Here is a 21,049-nt window from a genome sequence, read left to right on the forward strand (position 1 = left end):
CAAATAGACCAATTCATACTCAAAAGCAAAAACCCATCTTTTACTGGATGACTTTGCATCAGATACTTTCTTATTTTTAAGAAAATTTAAAATGTAAAATAAATTTCTACATTGTTATGCATAGGATTTTTATGGACTAAAATACATCGCAATTTTATAAAGCTGAGCATCAATCTAGAGAGAGCAAACTGAAAATTCACACTCTGCTACTGTCCACTGACACAAGATCTTACTGTGATTTTGGCCAACTTATTCTACCTTATTCTCTCTTGAAAAGGGACTAAACCTTCATACCTGTAAAAATGAGATTATAATAAATAAATGTGTCACATCACAGAGAATTGATGTGATTTAATGTAACATTCAGAAAGCAGTTTGTAGTTTGAAAGCACTAGCAAATGCTAAATTCTATTATTTTCTTACACAGAATATGAGGTAGTGACATGCAGTACTTAAGTAAGAGAAACATAAGGCCACAGCTGCAGGCATCCACTGTTTCAAGAATATTGTATACCATGAATACCTGACACTTTGCATCTTTATGACCTCCTTTATTTCACCTGTTATACAGAACATTTCTTAACCTCAAAAAGAGTGCCCTACATTAGAACTGAGAGCTCTCTGAGCAGCAAGCTCTCAGTCCTTTGATACACAACGATGTAGTCTCTTCACCATCTGAACTGCAGCAACAAAACTGAGGACTTTTCTGAGATTATTCCTTCACCTTCTAATTTTGAAATTAGAAACTTATTTCAGAATTTGCTTAGATTTAATTTCATCATTCCTCAGTGAAGCCTACAAATATTTCATTATGCAAATGCTGATTTTGTTTGATATTTCACTTGAGATATCTCTCCCAGTAAAGCCCAAAGTCTCAGAGCCATTCTATATTAATAATATTTTAAGTTTTTTGTTTGTTTGTTTGTTTGTTTCACTATTAATTAGGGAAAGTATTGTAACTGTAGCAGCTCTTAAAAGAAAATTCCATATCTAGATGTAGATATATAGCTATATCCTTCCCAGTGTATCCCATCTTATTCTGGACTCAGTACTGCAAAGACATTCCATCCAAGCTCTCTTAAGGACACAGGTCTGTGCATCCATTTTTGCCGCACAGGAAAGCAAATACTTCAGCACTGGAAGCTATGTTTGTCAAGAAACTTCGGCTATTTTTCTTAATACATTCAGCTGTAGAGTCTTAAGCCTGCTCCCAGACCAGAATGAACAGGAGTCAAATCTGAATTTAACAGTATTACTAAACTGCAGACCATCGGACAAAGCTGACTCTTGCCTGCATTTATACACTGGGAAATTCAAGTATGCTTGTACACATGATCTTGTTGGCACAGATTTAACACTAATTTGTTATACTAAGAGTTTTATTCAATGAGAAGAGCCAGAATCCATGAAAAGATGACTATGCTGTGTTTTGGGTTAGTTTAAAAAGATGGTCCATTCCTCTACCTAGATTACTTCTGAAATAAATAAATAAATAATTTCAAGGTGAAAAGGTTGTACAGTTCTTGTTTCATGCAATATCAACATAAGACTGAGAAATTAACACCCTGTTATTGAATGGTCTAACACCAAATTCTATTTTGATATATTTCCTGGTTATGAAAATCTTGCAGATAATCCAGATAGTGACAAAACTACACTTTGGTGATAAATACAAATAATCCAAATTCCTGCTACTGCTTTCAGATGTTTGAAGACTGTACCACACTGCTAGGTGTTTCTGAAAAGGCTGTCAATTTTTACATTTCAAGTCTCCTAGAAACAGGAATAAAATCCTTTTCAATATTTAGTATTTTTTCAGTTTTGTCCCAAGGTTCTGAAATGTTTAGTGAACACGGATGTGGAAGGGCCTTTCACATGTGACATTTTTCTAATGAACTGTCTCATTTAAATTTGTCCTTTATTGACAAGTCCCAGTAGTCAACCCTATGCCCTATTAATAATTTTGCTGCAGTTTCTGCAATGTCATTAGATATCAATAATTGCCCAATTTATAGCAGCAGATCCCCTAAAATACTGTGAACCTTACAGGCACCTAATTGTTTATCTCAAGCCAAATTCTACCACGGTACTCATCAAAACATTTCTTCAAGTACTACTTCTTACTGTAAATGTTTGCTATGGTCAATAACCAAGCTGCTGATCTTTAATCCCATTATTAATTATTTTGACCCCCCCGGGACATCAAGGCCTGTGATTTAGAGGCAGGGGAAGCATATTAAATATATGCAGGAAACAAGTCTTTAAAGAGTGTATTCACATCAGTACCCTGCACCCGAGGATTATTTGAATCAGTTGAGAAAAACGAGAGGAGGTTTGTGGTGCCATTTAGAACTAACCAACACTAGTCAAATATTGAATGAGTAATATTTACTATGCACTGAAAAGCTTGCAAACCCAAACTTATTCCTAGATATCGGTAATCACTATTGAAAGACAGCTAATTTCAAAAGAATGCTGTGTTCTTACACAGACCGCAAAAAAAAAAAAAAAAAAAAAAAAAAAAAAAAAAAAAAAAAGGTATTGAATTAGTTACCTATAGGACAAGGTATGAATTATTTACTAAGGTTGACTCATGTGCATAATTCCTCACAGTCAAGCATGCAAACCAAATCAGGTAATTCCGCACAATCATGCAATTACTAATTTCATATGCAATTACTTCAGCAGTACCTGTAGTTGCAGCATTAGAAGTACAAATTTGAAATATGCTTGTTTATATATTTTATGTTTATAGCTAATACATTTGCAGAGTCCATGTAGATACCTAATATAGTGGTTTAATACTTAATCTTTACACTTTGGTGATAAATAGAAGACATCAAGATAAGACCATATGCTCATTACAGAAGTTTTTATCTAATTGCAGAAGAGTTTTTTGCAAATCCAAAATTCCAATTGCAAATTGGATTTTTGTCTCATTTGTAAGTTATAAATGGTTGAGTGTTACAAATCAGAGTTATTTTTACTAATTTCACATATTGTATTTCAATATATATTTGAAAGATGATGGACAACAACACAGAGTACCCTTTTCATTAATTCCTATCATTTGCTACCCTGTTGCCCAGATATTTTTGGTAGTTTGCTAACCAAGTTTTCTTCTGAAATTTTCTTTTTTACCTTCCTACATAAGTTGAAACTTAAGAAAACTGTATTCAATATTCAGAATTTCTGCAGGTGGTTATACTCAGTCTGTTCTTTGCTGTTTCTATGACTGCTGGAGCAGCACTAATTTCTTCAAATTGAATGGAAATATAATCCAATTTGTATATTGAAACACGAACATGCACAATTTTTGTTGAAAGTTATTCCAGCAAGAAAGAGCACGTCTATAACCTATGTTCTGTCTCTCTCTATATATGTACACACACTCTTTCATGTAAACCACAAACATGTATGTTCAATTTCAAAGATTTAACAAAGCAGAGCAAAGCACAATCAGTTAGAACTATGTATTTTGTATGCAGCATTAGGAGATTTTAGGCTGAGAATTTTATTTTTTTTCCTTTCCCAAATTTTACTACAAGCCATGTGCACTTTTAGTGGTACAAAACAAAAGAAAAATATCAAATACCATCAATCTTTCTCAAAGGCTTTCATTTCTATCTTGTAGGCTTTCAGCTTACAAATCTTGGGATCATGTTTTCCCCCATGACAGTTAAACATGTCTTTTCATTTGAGTTCTGTGAATGTAACTCTGATGAAGCACTGATACACGTAATGCAGATTATCAAAACTCCTGCATTGATTTCAATGATACTAATCATACATATGAGCAACGTGTTTTCTAGTAATCCCAGTTCATTTAGATATAATATTATGGTCTTAGTCACAAGAAGCCTAGTGACACCAGAAAGGTACACTGAATCTAACTAACTAGACTTCCTGGCTAACAGTGACCATTGAAAGATACTTTCTTTAGTAACCCCTACATTATCAATTTCACATGTAAATCAGGTAGCTATGTGGAGATAGCTTTGCTTACCATTCAGATGTCCTGAGGAAGAGAAACGTGAGAGCCAGCCATCTCAAGAAAATATAGTCACACTGTTAGCATCAATTCCTGAAGGAGTGGAACACTTCAGGTTCAATCAGTTGTTCTGAAATCACTCTAAACACAGTCCAGGCTAAGCTAGAAGCAAATAAAGTATTTTTTAAAATTTAGGAACAGATAAGAATTACCATATTAGTTGGGAAACACAATGAAAGGAAAACAAAAAACAAAAAACACACATTTTACAAGAACTTATATGTGTACTTAAGTTATATCAGTAGGCTTCTCTTTGCCTAAAAAATTTTGTTACTATGGTAACAGAAACTTCATAACATTCCTAGCTGAAGGCTGTGACATTTATTCAGACTATGTCTTTAGGCTACATTCAAGGAATACAGGTCAGGCCAAGGTGCCTAAAGTTTACCTATTTTTGGTAGAACTAAAATCAAAGCTCTCTGCCTTCCACTTTTCTCCCTCTCCAATCTTCCCACAATATAGCATCCAAAAAATCAGAGCAGGCTTTATGTGGTCCATCTTTCCCTTTCATGTGCCACCTTCCATTTTGGGAACACTCACATAATGATGGTCTGAACTATTTTTTTCCTCTGTCTGGTCTGATGGACAGAAAACTCAGTGAGTACATGGGAGAAAACTGTGTTCTCTTCTTTATTATGTCCATCCATCACTTTTATTATAACTAAGATGGAAAAGTTGTATTTGGAAAGAACTGTCCACGCAGATAGTCTGATCACTTCTGTAAGTACTCAGAGAAGAAACTCTATAGCTGACATTTGTAATCTCAGTATAGTTCACTATAACCCAATTTCTTTCCTGATGAAAACAGAAAATTTCTTTCCTGATGAAAACAGAAATAAAAGCTTAAGCAAGGAGATGTCTTATTTTTATAAACTAATTAGCAATATACTGTTATAATGTTAACAAGAATAATCAAAATATGTAAGTTTAATATATAATTAAATTAATAAGAGGGCCAAGTTAATAAGGTCACTTCCATCTTTTCCCCTGATAGAAGCATTTCATCCTTATGTAAATGGGAAGTAAAATCCATGTTTTTCCAAAATACTTAGCTTAAGCTTTTAGACCTCAATCCAGTTTACAATATAGGAATCATCTCATTTATTTTATTTATACATGTTAAACATCTTTTGTTGGTTTGGTGACTTGAACTTGTAATTTACTTTTGTCATCAAGATCTTCTTCTCTGGTTATCAAGTCTGACAATTCTTTGGAGCATCAATCAGAAAACCATTTGCTTTGGGGAGGAATAAGGCTACTAGATTTACTTCTATCACATGTAGTTAGCACAGTTAACACATCACAGTTAATACCATTCTGATATTATGTTTTCAGGATACAAAGAAACATTTTGCTGGCACAGACTTATCTCTGGCTCAAGGCCTAAATGTAATTACATGTATGTCTCTGAGGTGTAGAAGAGATTTCTTTAAGCACTGCAATGGTAACAGAGGCTGCCACTGAAAAGGAAGGTAGGAATCTTGATATATGAAATACAAGAAGTTATCAGTCTTTAATGACATATTTAATGCCACACGGCTTGATTGTATAACAGCTAATAGATTTGTTTTGATTTTTTGGGGTGTGTGTGTGGCTGTTTTCTTTACTTTTTTTGACTCCATCAAGAGTATATAACTGACTGACCAGGAATTACTATTTTACTTAGAAATCTAATGTCAAACACATAAATTATGCCATTAATTTCAGTTTTTAAAAACAACTAAGCATGTGTTTTGCTTTTGAGATACATCTAGTTAATGTACCATTATGGTTTTCTCTTGAAAACTTTACAATTCTCCCTATTTTATTGAAAAAAAACTTTGTATTAAAATTTTATAGGTTGGGAAATCTTTGTACACATGAAGCAAAGGAATTAAATGCAAAAAAAGAAGCAGTAAAAGAACCTGCACAAGTAATCAGGAAGCACACTGACAAATGGTTTATGTTATGATAAACATTTTTGCTGGATGTGGACTCAAAATGGCAAATGACTTTGGTTGACACAAACATCATTCTAAATGTATTTCTGCAGACTTAGGTGTTTCCTGTGAATCTTTTTTTCCACTTGGCAGAACTTACTCCATTCTAAAGCACAGCATTGTGGGCAACTACACTGTGCTCCTTACTCCCCCTGCTGAACCACATTTCCCATATAATTTTTCCTGCAGTATACTGCAGGAAAATAAAAAAAAAGTAAAATGCAAAAATTTAAAAGTAAATGCAATAAACAATTGCACTCCCTGGTCTTCACATCCTTCAAATATGTAGTACTTTTTTTTTCTGTAACTGCCTGACCCACTTCTCTGAAAAAGATATTAGCAAGGGGATTTCACAGAGCTTTGCACCACAATGCTGACTGCTCTAGACCTACAGATTAATCTATGAAAATTCAACACTTGACCATATACAGCTTTATAAGTTAGCCACCACATAGCTTTCTACACAGCTGCACATGAGTTCTGAGTCTCTGAAAGACAATGGGTACAATGTCACCTGCAAAAAAATGAAATTTAAACCAGGTAATTTCAACATAACACCTGACAGTCACAGGGTTCGTAATGCATACAAAGATTAAAGCACTATTTCTTAGTGCAAGAGAGAAGAGTAATTCTAGAGACAGACCTTGTCTGTGGCTCCATTACAGATGGGAGACTGGCAAACTGCCTCGCCCAAAAAGAATATGAGGATCACTGTTCGCTACTTCCAGGTGGTTACCTAGGACTCCTTAGTATTCTTGGTAAACATGGTACTTAAAACTAAATTAAAACAGAGATCCAAACAGATATCTGCAACAATTTCTTGATAATTTGTTTTACTCTATCTCAGAAGAATTTCTGAGCTTTACTTGATTTTCTGTACAATTAATCGCAAAACAAAGAGTTCCAGATTTGTCAACATACCAGGTCCAGAGCATGTAATTTACAGAAAGATTACATCAGGTGCCAGATATGGCCTTCTCAAGTGAAAGTAACTATTTTGATTGATCTCTGTTTATACCCCATCCTTTTATGAACACTGAAGAAAGCTTATTATTTATGTAAGGGGGTGCAGTACTTAAATGAAAACGTGATCTTTTTCATTTATACCATCAGCCTCAGATAATGGCCAACAATTAGCAAACATACTGCACATTACAGGTTCAGAACAAGGTTTCCATAAGATTAGACAAATTCCTGAAATGGAACACAACTGAAGATTACTGAAATTATCTAAGTCTGGTCAAATTGCCGGAGACAGGGAGAGTAGTCAGAGATGGTATTATTACAGCTTTTCTTTATTCTTACATCCCTCCTCTGGTCATGGATGGACACACGCAACAGAGCCATTCTTATTTTCTTAAACAATGTGTGAAAAGAATGAACATATTGCTCTCTTATTATTGTAAGAGTGTCGTGGTTCAGCTCGAGTGGGCAGCCGAGCTCCACCACAGCCGCTCTCTCACTCCCCCTCCTCAAAGAGGAACAGGGAGAAAATATGTGAAAAGGGGCTCAAGGGTTGAGATAAGGATGAGAAAATCACTCAGTAATTATTGTAACGGGCAAAACAGACTCAGCATAAGAAGATAGTAAGATTTATTGCCTATTACTAACAAGCGAGAGAAGTGAGAAACAAAAACCAAAAGCACCTTCCCCCCCATCCACCCTCTTCCACCTCCTCCCCCCGAGCGGCACAGGGGAACGGGGGAATGGGGGTTATGGTCAGTCTACAGCACTTCTTCTCTGCCGCTCCTTCTCAGTCACTCTCATCCCCTGTGCTGTGGGGTCCCACCCACGGGATACAGTCCTTGATGAACTGATCCGGCATGGGCTTCCCACAGGCAGCAGCTCTTCCAGAACTGCTCCAGATATGGGTCCGTACCACGGGGTCCATCCCTCAGGAGCAAACTGCTCCAACCTGGCTCCCCTACGGGCAGCAGCTCCTGCCGGGTCACCTGCTCCTGCGTGGGCTCCTCTCCACGGGCTACAGGTCCGGCCCGGAATCTGCTCCGGCAGGGGTCTTCCACAGGCGGCAGCCTCCGTCGGTGCAGGGCCACCTGCTCCACCGTGGTCTCCTCCACGGGCTGCAGCGTGGAACCCTGCTCCACCGTGGTACTCCATGGGCTGCAGGGGGACATCCTGCTTCACCATGGTCCTCACCACAGGCCGCAGGGGACTTCTGCTCCGGCGCCTGGAGCACCTCTCCCCCTCCTTCTTCACTGACCTTGGCACCTGCAAGGCTGTTCTCTCACTCCTCTCACTCTCCCGGCTGCTGTGTGGTGCAGCGTTTTTTCCCCTGTCTTAAATATGCTCTCACAGAGGCGCAAAACAACATCGCTTATTGGCTCAGCTCTGGAAAACAATGGGGCCCTTCCCAAACATGGGGCAGCTTCTAGATCTTTCTCACAGAAACCACCCCTATGGCCCCCTGCTACCAAAACCTTGCCACGTAAACCTACTACAAAGAGTCATCACAGAACCTCTGATTGAGTAATCTTCATGTGCCTTACTCCCTGAATTCCCAAAATTCTAGTTTCAGCTCAATTTTTAAAAGGTTGACATTTTCAATGAGATGATAGAGAGTCAATGATTTTACCACTTAAGCTTAAAGAATTTCAAGTGTGTTGCTTTCCATGCTTTACTTTTATGTGATGACCACTTGTAACAAAAATATTCAGATCTATTGTGATCAAGTTAAATAGCATTATTTTCAAAGTACTGGTGGTTGCAGAGTACACAGCAATTTTTTTTTAATTTTTAATATCAAATTAGATTTCTTAGTATGATTCATGTTTGTAGAATCAGAAAAGGAAGCACTTAAAAAGACTGCATTCTTCAGACTCCTTCTCCCCAAAGAAGCTACGTGTCTAGGGATGAAGCTACAAATCTGCCTACTTCCTAAATATTTCCTGTAGTTCTCACTGGCAAGTTCAGTTGGAAAGTGTCTGCAGGAAACAAAAAAAAAAATGTGTTTACTACAAAGAAATGTTCAAATTATTTATTTTAAGAATCTGCAGCTCAGTAGGTTGTGCTTTTAAAATCCCTGGCTGACAGTCCATAGATGTTTCTAAGAGTATTAACATTTTTTTCCATGTCTTGCTAATTGGTATATTTTCTCTTTGTACAGAAATGCTTGAAATAGTGATGTTATTGTTAAGAGTAAGGAGATAGTTTCCAGAAAAAGCGGTATTTACTGAGGAAAATGCATATTACCAAAACCCAGGAAAGAATAAATGAATTTCATTGTTGAGATCTATTTATCAGCACTCCAAAATATTATTGTCTGCAATTCTCAGATTATTTCAGGAAGTGTGCCAACGTCATAAAATACAGGAAACAATAATGAGAAGCTCCCTTGCCTCTGTCATGGCACCTTAAATTATTTTTGATGAACTAGGCAGGCTTCCAAGATTTACTTTTCAGAAATCTACGACAACACTCAGACTGAATAAAATCAAGCTTGGCTCAGTAGCAGGCAGCTGCAGTCTTGGGAAAAGAGCCTTCAGTTTCCCTTTCCTTTCCCAGAACTCTTTTGCTTAATAGCACAAATCCACAGGACCCAGACTGTTAGCTCATAAAGCCATATGCTTTTTAATAATCTGCAGGAGCCATAAGAATATTTAACTAAGTGTTAGTTTCCTTTAGTCAACTTCCTAGTCCCAGATTTCTTTAGCTTTTCCTTCATGAATAAATTTAAATCTAAGCAGCTTTCCCTCGTCTTTCTTGTCTTAGCAGTTTCACAGCTTGAAGGACAGAAAAATGATTTTTTTTTTTTAACTAAAGTTTTCTTTTTAAAAAGCCACTGATAAGTACATGATTAGAAGGCGAGAATGAACTAAGTTTGTGTTTTTCACATTAAATGTGAACAAGAAAAGGCACATCCTGCACTTGTTTCTGTCTTTGCCACAAGGAAGAAGAGCCAGTGTTTTAATACCTCATTTAGCTCTGAAGAATGGCAGTAAACTTTATTACCATGACCTTTTGCATGATCCTTCACTTGAATTGCTGGGTCATTCCCTGTTCTCCCCATTTACAATATCACTAATCAGCACAAGGGCATGCAAACCAAAGAGATTTGAAATATCTACTCACTTTAAAACATAGAAATCTAATTTTTTAAAACTTGTATTTACAGTTCCTGAAAGCTTCATCTCTTTTCACTGGCTTTGGTAGACAGTAGCTTTCCTCTACATCATTTTTGAAGCAAGTAACCAGAAACTATACAGTATTTGAGCTATTTTGCTATACCACTGCCTGCAGGAGCTGACATTCTGTTCAGAGACACAGGTTGCTGATCCACGTCAACAGGAAAGCAGAGGAGGTATATTTTGCAACATGTGCTTGGAACAAACATGATTTCCTTCAAATAAAAAATGATTTCATTCAATCCTTATCATTCCTCTACTGTTGTGGCCTTGTTGTGATCATTAGATATTGAATTACATTGCATGCACTTTGTCTTGCACCTTGCTATCTGGTGACATTCAAATAAATTATATTTTTCCATCATTCCAATTAATCTCAAAGATTATACTGCTCTTACCCTTTCTTCCACACACTGGCAAACTTTTAACATATTTAGAAACAGAGCTAATGTGCTTAGCCCTTCATCCCTCTAAAATTATGACTAAAAACTCTGAGAACACAGACACTTAAAAAAAACACACATGGCTTTACCTCAAAATAAGCATATATTGACTATCTATAGTCATTTACATAAAAAATAAGAAGCTGATAGTACTCTTCTCAGAAGTGCATCAGGATAAATGATTCTGAAGTCAATGGAAGATATTTGCAGCTCTTTAAAACGTATTAACTGGCTCCGTTCAGATACAGTTTTAGTTATAATCCATTCTATTGATCTGATCACTAAGTAGAGATGGATCAATTTTCAAGAGTTTAGGAAAAAGCAGGAAAAAATATCTTAGAAGTATTAGAAGGATCACTTCATGAAGAAGAAAAGTGTCAAGCTGAACTGCTTTCTTGGGTAAAGGAAAGCAGCTACCAAGCTGTAGCATGAGCAAGGTTTAAACACAAAAAGTAAATTATTGTGAATATATACTGAGTTACAGCAAGCAGTGGCAAATGGCAGTACTGACTCTTCCAGAACTCTCCAGATGTGCCCTCCACACACCCACATTTCTACCCCGCCTCCCTTGTTATTCTCAGTATTCAGGCAGACCTTTGGGCTGTATCCTAAGATGTCAGCAACACAAAGGTAACTAAGCTCACACATCAAATATGAGTATTTGCATTTCTCAGCACTGTCAGGGGCAAAATGAAAGGTTCAGGATTAGAGTAATAAAGTGAAACCACAACAAGGGAAGATAGACATTGACATATGCCATACAAGCAAGATGGCATAATCATCAAAATGGCACATACCCAGGTAATTCCTCTACATTTCCAAAACAATACTGAATGCCCTAGTAGAAATGTTACAATGAGTTCCTGCTGTTATGTCTGTGAAGGGAACACATGCTTTCTGGATCATATTCAGACTTTGGGACAGAAGTATGTGAATTTCTTAAGTGAACAGAAGGCTGAAGATGCACATTATTTTTAAACATATCACAGAAACTAGGAATGGCCTAGAATAAAATAGCCTTCACAAAAGCTTGTCCACAACTCTGTAGTTCCCTTGTACAAATTTACTTCATATAGAATGATATTCAAGACCTATCATATCATTATAATTTTCATCCCTTAGCAAACAAGGAGTAGATTACAATTCTTGAAAATGGTGAGAAACAGTGTTTCTCTTGGCCAGCTAGCTGTCCTCAAATACAATTAGCACGGAAAAAAAAAAATAAATCAAGTTTGTTATCAGTAAAGCATGTATTATAAAACCTTATATACTCCCACAGACTAAGTTCATCAACAATTGCATTTGATCCTCATCCAAATCACTATGATTTCTCTAGAGGCATTTAAAAGAAGTATAATTATGACTTCAGGATTAACTACAAATCATAAGCAGAGAAGGGAAAGACAATTCATGTTACCATGAAATAAAATGGAAATGGTATATCAACAAAACAAATGAGTTAGAAACAATGCAGATGGAAAAGTGGCATGTGTTTTTCCATTCTTCTCTAGTAACTGGTTATAAATATTCATTTCATTCATGATAATTATTCTCAAATTCCTGCTGCTATTACTGGCCATGACAAGGATCTTGTGGGTCAGACTGCCAACAGCTCATAAAAGCAAGTTTCTAGAAAGTAGTTTCCAATTCCTAATTTGACTCTGGCTACTGGCTACAGTTGGACAAAGAAATCCTTCCGCTTACCTTGTTCTTATTTCATCCTCTCCAAGGAGCTAGTCCTGTGAGTCTTTCTGAGCCTCGCATCTTCTTTAATAAGGAGTAAGTCTCCATGGGGGAAGAAAGAACACGAATTAGACGGGGACAGGGATGGGAAGAAATAAAGGCTACTAGAAATTTGAAATTCAGAATAAAAATCCCTCAGTCTGCACAGCTATATATCAGAAGTGTACATTGTATAATTTGAAAGCTCATCATTAGATCAGTATCATGCAATGAAGCATGGACTCATTTTTGTAAACCACAGGGTTTTGGATGTTTTGCTCACAGATCACCAGAACTGGAAGATGTCTGGTTCAATTTTTTTTTTTTTTTTTGACAATTTTTGCAGATATTTCATAACCCATAAATGTCACTTATCAACATGCACTCAACATATCACCTCTTTGCCAACATCAGCATTTGTCCTTACCAGCATTCCAGTCTCTGTCTTGTCCCAATCTTTTCCCCCACTCCAATTCTTCTCTCTTTTATTCTTTATTAACCCACAAGACAGCAATAGTGAAAACACAAGGAACACTATGATATAGTTACTTCAAAAAACATTTTGCAAAGTTTTTCCAACAAAATAACTGATGTGGGTAAGTATCACTTTCAAAGGACATTAGGTTCCTAGCTGTCCATCTCACTCCTTTGCAGGAAATTACTGCCCCCACTCCAGAGCATAGCAGCATACATGCATGCAACCCTACTATTCAAGTTCACAGCTTACGTATCAGTAGCAATTTAAATACTAAGCTGTGAATGAGATTGGCAGAAGTGCTGACACACAACTCACTGTTCTGGGGCAGAACCTTCTAGCAAAGGACTGGGATGCAGAAGAGTGACAGCAAAATTCAAAACTGTTCCCACTAACTTACTCAATCCATCTGTCAAAATACCCCAACTTCCTGGTATGCTTCCAAAATACTTTGCCAGGTTTTAGAAGCAGAAGAGCCAACAACCATGGCACCTAAAGGAAGTTTCTCTTTAGGACAGTTTGCTCAAATGCTGACATACAAACACCACAACTACTATCAGTAGAAAAGAGAGCTTTGAGTTAACTCTGGTACCTTTACAGGACACTGCACTAACAGCCTAAATGCCATTGCTCATTGAGACTTCAGTTCCTCACTGCCTATGTGAAAAACAAAGCAAGTTCCTAAAATCACTGCATATCTTTGGAAAAAGAAAACAGCTCTTGTGCATTAGGAAAGACAAACTCAGCAGACAACATTTCTCAATGGTTAAACAACCTAATTGGCATCATGAGGGTGAAGGGGGGGTCAAACTGATGGGAACAGAGCTATAGAGATTGTTAATCCCTTTTTCCTGTCTCTCCACCAGTTTTGGATTGCCCTCACTGCCTTCCCCTCACACATCCTTTGGGACAGGCAACACTACACTACTTCAGAAACAAGTCATGTAGAGACCACATGCCTGCAGGCTGGTGGAGGTAAAGTGCAAGGTGAGAAAATATCTAGTTCAGTAGGACAGGGAAAGATACCAACAATTTCAGGAGACAGGCTCATACCAAAATATGTGCTCTTTCTATACAAACACCTTTGAATTTCTACAGAGCAGAAAAAATTATTTCAAGCAGCAACGATCAGTTTAGCTTTCAGTATAGACAGTTCCTTCATATTCCAGAAGAATATGCTGATCTAAACAATCTTTTAAGTATTTTTAGATTTCATTACAGATACAGTAGGTATAGACAAACTATGCCATTAAGATATTTTTATTATGCAATAAAATCTAAGTAATTAATTAGAATTAGTACATATTCTGTAGCTGACTGACTGAATAAAATCTTTCTCAATTTTACTCTAATGCAGCTCCAATGAAGAGATGTTTCTAAAATATTCAAAAGCAACATTAATCCACATCAATAACAGAAGCTTTTATAACAGACTTAGTTCCCAAGAGTGCACAAAACAGATGTTTGTAGAAAAGTTCAGGTCTCGGGTCTGCATCCTAGCAGTCTCATATAATAAATAATAAATAAATAAATAAATAATAATAAATAATAATACTTATGTGTACTCAACTGCCCATAAAAATGAAGCAGAAAAGATGGAGAGCACTAGCTGGATATTGGAAATGCTGGTGTTCTGTCAGTATGGGAAAAGTAGTTCTCAATATAGATCAAGTACAAGAAGATACTCAGAACAGCTGCTCTACATTTACAATCTATAATTAATCTCACTTGTATAAACCTAAATATTTATAGACATTTATTTTTCCTCCACAATACTAACCCGGTTTTATTGAATGAAGACAGATAATCTTCCAAGTACTTTAAAAAATGCAGCTAAAAAAATCTGATCTTATGCTGCAGCTATGTTAGATATGACTTTATACCTTAATAAAGCCATAGAAAATACTAACATTTTACTTTCTTGAAAACCTATAATCAAATGTGTAACTTTCATTAGTACAGAGCTAGCATTTTCTACCATTTTATGAAGGATGAACTACTTGAAAAGACGTACTTAAATCTGAAATCGCAATTAATTGGCACCACAGAAAACTGTACATACAAATAGACATTTCCATCCATCAGTCCCCAAAATATAACTAAAAACAGAAGATAAATCTACCTGCCTAAAAGCCCCTTTGAAATACTCAAAAAATATAATATGAACCATTTTGAGGCATTTTAAATGTAATCAAATGAAAATATTTTGACACTTTATTCTTTAATGCCATTTAATTTTATAATACCTTGCTTTTGAATTGCAGCAGATGCTGTGATTTTTATAGGTGTACAGCTATAAAAATACTTCCTCTTAGAACAGCTCTGACTGAAAGCATGACCAATATACAAGATCTGTTCCATATTAACGGGTTGTCTAGAAAGCCCCATTTGTTTCTCTTTCTTGAATGTTATCAGTCAAGCATTTTGTAATTGAGGCCTCTAAAGGGCACCTCAGAAATGATTCCCAAGCTATTTGGCACCCAAAAACCTCCAATCTCTCAGTAATCCTGGCGCACTAGAGCAGAGCCCACAGGTCCAGGGCAAAAGAAATAGTTTCTACCCTCCCAGGATTCAGCAGCATTGCTAGCCATCCAAGCAGATATACTGGAAATACTACCCTTTTCCACCTTCTTGTTTCATTGATAGAATTTGTTTATGGGCAAACACCGGAAACAAGCTGGAATTCTTATTTATTCATTTTTAATATTATTAATTTCATTCTTTTGGATCTTTTATCTTTCTTGCACAGTTTACTTGACTGCTTTAATTCTAGTCTCAGCTGTCCTGATAAGTAATCAACATTAATGATCCATTAGGTGAGTTATTCTTAATAATCCTTCTTAATTCAAATGCTTCATTGCAGAATTTCTTCTAAGGCTTGTGTAGCACTCAAAATCCCTACTACAAGAGAAAAAGCTAGCAAATCTAGATAGGGAATGGTGTTCAAAAGGATCCTATCAGCTTACAATTAGTACTGAGCCTCATCCATGATGCACAAGTTATCTCCTCTGAGAGCATACAAAAAAAACAGAAGTAGGAAATTAAAAGAGGACCACAGATGAAATCTGAGGCAGAGTACCAGATCATAGTGCAGCAGAATTGTAGAAGATATTAAAAAAAAAAAATCTGAATTTGGAATGTGGAAACATTAGACAATAATAAAGAATATTTCCTCACATTGCTGGTTGGTTGCAAGTGGAATGATTTTTTGTTTGATGAACATTCTGTAAGCAGGACAGAGCTAGGGGCATTCCTTGCTTGTCCTTCAGAAATCATGCGTACTATACAATAGGAAAGATTTTATTAGATTCCATTACCTTTCTCACATCCTAGCAGGCCTTTGAATCCACTGACCCTTCTCTTTTTTCTCAGAGCTCCTAAAACTACACTGGATGGTCTACAACAAGAAAATGCTCTGGCAAATCACAGCATGACAGTTCAGGCAAACGCGTCTGATGCCAAGCGGTACTATCTCACTTCTCTGATGGTCACATATCTTTACCTACTGTGAAGTTCACACCACTTGCCAATCCTATGCACAAGCTGTGCCTGCACAAAGAGTTTGCTGCCTTCATTCAACCCTACAAGCAGGGTAGCCTGAACAGCACACCAGCAACCGGACTTCAGACTTGCTTCTAGCAGAAGGGAAAACAATGATGTGTTCCAGTGTATACAGCAGGTCTGGTGGAGGCAACAATGCAAATCTGCAACCCAACAACCCCTCCAGCTCACATCACTCCCCCTAACAACCTGCAGTTCTCCCCCCCCCAGCTCTCATCATCATAGACATCACCATCAAAGACAGAGGCCATGACATTTTGGCATGCTGAGCACAATTTCCAGTGTGATTTCTGTGAGGAGAGGTGGCACCTATCAATCCAAATGACGAAACATCCAAAATTTTAAGCATTGTTCTGACACCAATCCGTTCTACAAGGTATAATGAATAAATGTTTCAGCCTTCTCCTGGTAAAACAGAAGTAATTACCCCATAAGAAGGGATATCGGCCAGTAGGAAGTACATGCAGATTAATTGTTACTTGATAGGTCTTGAGAAAACAATGACTCTCTTCTAAGTAGATACATAATTTTTCACACACTCAGAGGTCTTCTCAATATGCAGAAGGACCTAGAAACATCACTGCTTGTAGTACTTTCTTGCGGTGGCAAAAAATACATGCACAGCAACCATGAAGGATTTAAAGTGAGATAAATGTAGGTTACATTGGAACTTTAACAAATTGGGACCCAAAGATACACCAGCCAGTGAGAGTTAGAGGCATCTGAGGATCATGAGCCTCAAAGCTAAATGAAGGTCTAAGCCCTGCTGTTACACGTTCTGAAGATTTCCTAGAAAAAGTGTTTGGTTGGTTTTCTGCCTCTGTTTTTCAGTGCATACTGCAAGATGACAAATGCATATGCAACTCAGATGAGCTACCTTCTTTGTTTTCCCTCTGGTACTATTAAGGATGTGCCAGTGGCTACGAAATAAGAAGAAAGTTACTTGACAAATTTCAAGTAAATTCATGGTGAAATGTTAAGCTTCATTCATCTTTTCTGTGGCCCTTAAGTAAAACAGGGTTCTGTAAAAAAATTTTTAGGAGGCATAATAAAGACCATGCAAGCAATAATGCAGCTGATAAATCATTTATGAAGAAAGTAAAGGGAGAACATTCCCAAATACCAGTGCACAAAGTATTCCCACTAACATCTTAGGCCTAATATACTCCATTTTAAAACAGACAATTAGATAACTGCTATAACATGCACCACTGGGGGAAGATGTGAACTACGACTGGCAGAAAGCAAACAATCCAGTGTTCATTCATCCTGTTACCTTGAGAGGCAAGCTTCTCCATGAGAATAGATTCAGTGGATGAATTCAAGCTCCTTGAGAATCAGCCTCAAGACTTCTTGAAAGAGACTATTGTGCTTTATTAAGTAATAAAGTATGCACTTCCTTGTCTTCTTTCACCAAAAGAGTAGACTGATGTTCATCTATTAATACTGTCAACCCACAGCAATCCAACCCAGGGCAATCAATCCTTATTCTTGTTTTCAAAAATTTCCTTCATCAATAAATCATTTTTTTCTATAGGGAGTAAACAGAGTAATGACAGTGTCATATGCGTCTTATTCTTATGAAGCACAGGTCCTATAGTGTCAGATGGCAAGCCTTAGCATCCTAGCACCAATTTCAGCAGTCTTGCCAGGTCATTCCTATAAAAGATCCAGCCCATGATGTTATGAGTTCATATTAATTCCAGACACAAACAAGTGACCTTTAAAAACTTTTGGTTACTTTCAAATACAAAAGTAAGCTTTCAGGGTTAAGAAGTCACCACTGAAATTGATGTGTGGTTGCCATATTTGAAACTGCTTATGCTAAATGGCTGTTCAGGAACTAATTATATGCAGCCTCAGCATAAATTCCTGTCATCCAATAAAAGACTTAATATTAATAATGTTGGCAATGAGTTATAACAGTCACTTGATTTCTATGAACAATGTTATATGAATGAAACTCTTCTTGTCTTTATGTATATGATTAATGGCAATTTGAGCAGAACCTTTGTTAGGTACTTTTAGGTCTTTGTGTTTAGAAATTATTAAAATTCACACAATTAGTCATGACGTAGCACAATTATTTGCCCTTTGTCTTATTCATGGTCACCCACTCTGTTTTTGCACATACTAAAACCTTCAAATAGGTCAAAAGCATATACATAAACCTAAAGAACTTGAAGGGATTTAGTTCAGCGTTCAATATTTCATGAGTAAAACAATTTAACTCACCTATCCACATCATTCAGATAACAGTCTGAAATTGGGATTAATACATCGCTCATGTGTTCAAATTCTCAGGTTTGATAGTAACAAGCCTGATCTCAGATCTGCTTAAACCAGTGAAAAATATGCCTTCTTCCTTTCAAACCATTTTGAATCTGTCTCTATTTTCTCTGTGAAGAAAAAACAAGTCCTTCTCTTACTGTAGGAAAAAACAAACAAACAAACAAACAATAACTCTAAGTAGAACAAAATAGGGCAGTCCTCTAAGTGTAGCACTGAGAATTAGTTTGACAGAAAGACATTAATGAAGCACTAAAATCATCAATGAAGCAATAAAACAAAACAATAACTGTGATAGCATGCTGCAACCAATCATAGGGCTAGAATTCTTCATACAATTTCTCCCTGTTATGTGAATATCTGTACAAGCACTGTTCAAACATATGGTCTGTAGACTTTGAATTATTTAAAATTGATGGAGCCTTTCTCCAGAAGGTTTCCCAAGAACACTAAAAGAGAATCAAGGACCAAATCATGCAAACAGACTTGACCTCTTTCCTGCTTACAGCTCATAACCTAACTACACCAACAAACAGCAAACTAGACTTAAATATTCTTCTGATGAGAACTAAATAAATGAATACATATGATTAGTAAAACTATAATTACCAGTGCAATGTTCCCGTTATTGCAATAAAAAGAGTGTGCCTTCCTTCCAGGATAACCAAACATTGGAGTAAAACAAAACAAAACAAAACAAAACAAAAAAAAAAAAAAAAAAAAAAACAGAGAGAGAGAGAGAGAAAACCATGAATAATTCAGGATTTGACTTGCTTTATTCAAAAAAGGGCCCTGCATGTAAATTTCAGATGAATCCCATATTCACTGAAAAACAACTAATTTACCTTCAGAATAGTAAATGGAGAAAATATTTTCCATTTAGGCTACTGCACTGCATACCTGTTTGGCATCCTTTTGAACACTTATTGAAGGATTAACTGACATAAGCATCTCAGCCCCTTATCCCAAACATGTGAATCACACTGCTAAAAGCCTTCTTCATCACTGACTTTGCTTTTTTGTTATTAAGTAAGCATACTTGCATAGGCAAGATTGTCAAAAATCAGACAGCAGAACATATTAAACAATAAACAAGGATAATTAGATCACATTTGAATACCACTTTTTATAACTCCAGTGAGGGAAAAGGAATGGTGACAAGTTCTCTGATGCTTTTGTTCCTAAATTTAATGTTATCAAGTCATTTACTCACTTTCAAAGAGCTACAAAGAAGTAAAATGGAAGAGCATTCTATGTAATGCAAGATTAGCATTGTTTTAAACCTGTCCCAAAACAGAGTTTTACAGCATTCACCAGGGAAAGCCACAGAGAACTTAGCACCACACCAGACATCCTGGTGTGCTTTCACAGCAATCACCAAACTGGATGAAGTGTTAGAGTGAGCTACTCCACATCTCTTCCAGTGATCTGGCCAGAAACATCAGAGGCAAGAGCAGGAGCCCAGCCAGTCACGATACAATTAACTGACAATTTCTTCAGTTTACATTTCTCAGTAGGATTTTACATTAAAAGCAGGCATCCTGTGATGTGCCATACCTACTAGATTAAAGCAAAAAGTGGATGAGGTTGTCATTTTAAGAGGCTGCGCAACATTTAGTGTCATCAGTGCAGTCCCCCAAGGAGTTAGCCCTTACCTAACCACAGAAAGCCTTTCAGGATTTCTTAGGATTGAGGAAAGCCTCTTACTTCTCTTGGTCACAGTGGAGATTTGGCTCTTCATCTCTACAACTCAAGGTAATTCTATCTATGCACAACAGCCTTTACTTCTGTCTATAAACATGCTTCCAAATGAATGAGTCTTCTCAGTTCTATTAATTCAAAGTGTATTGAGGACTATGAACTTATTCACAAGCAGCCTGAATCACTCGCAGAAACTCTGACACCTAAGTGTTTCCCAACATTGTACATTGGTAATAACGTAATGTCTGCCACTATAGCATTGGGATACGCACAGGAGCCAAGATATCGTGCATTTTAGCAGCATGGGAAATGAGGAGTGTTAGCAGAGTCATATTTGATTTTACTTTGGTTATAAACATTGCAGTTTAATATTTTCTTTAGAGCATGTTAAAATTTAAGAATTTTGGATAGAACTTCTGTATTCACAATTATGATTTTAACCTGCTTTGCAAATATTTGTGCTCTTGTGAACATAAGAAGAGTCATTAAATATCTGAAAGTTTCCCTATCAAAGGACTTCTTCATATAATGGCTATTGTCTGCATCTTGAGACAAAATCACATACAAACTTAATTCATGGGAGAGCATTGGAGAAAGCAATCCCATCAACATGTTTTAACACAGGTCTGTAGTTGAGAATGAATAAAACTTGACATATATTTACATGTTCCTTTATTCTGCACAAG

The 21,049-nt window shown here is 36.6% G+C and overlaps 1 long non-coding RNA gene across 1 annotated transcript in view; it reads right to left on the reverse strand.

Annotated features, from left to right (window-relative positions):
• The window catches only part of LOC311210025, a 43,438-nt gene extending 24,126 nt beyond the window's left edge, over nucleotides 1–19,312 (reverse strand). The window contains exons 1-5 of the long non-coding RNA XR_014618482.1: nucleotides 19,272–19,312; nucleotides 18,609–18,772; nucleotides 17,650–17,904; nucleotides 12,320–12,400; nucleotides 4,007–4,153 (exon numbers count right to left, since the gene is read on the reverse strand). This is a non-coding gene — a long non-coding RNA (uncharacterized lncRNA). The remainder of the gene's footprint in view (nucleotides 1–4,006; nucleotides 4,154–12,319; nucleotides 12,401–17,649; nucleotides 17,905–18,608; nucleotides 18,773–19,271) is intronic.
• Nucleotides 19,313–21,049: the final 1,737 nt, after the last annotated feature.

This window comes from Netta rufina (genome assembly GCF_964035555.1).
Source record: "Netta rufina genome assembly, chromosome: 5".
Lineage (NCBI taxonomy): Eukaryota > Metazoa > Chordata > Aves > Anseriformes > Anatidae > Netta > Netta rufina.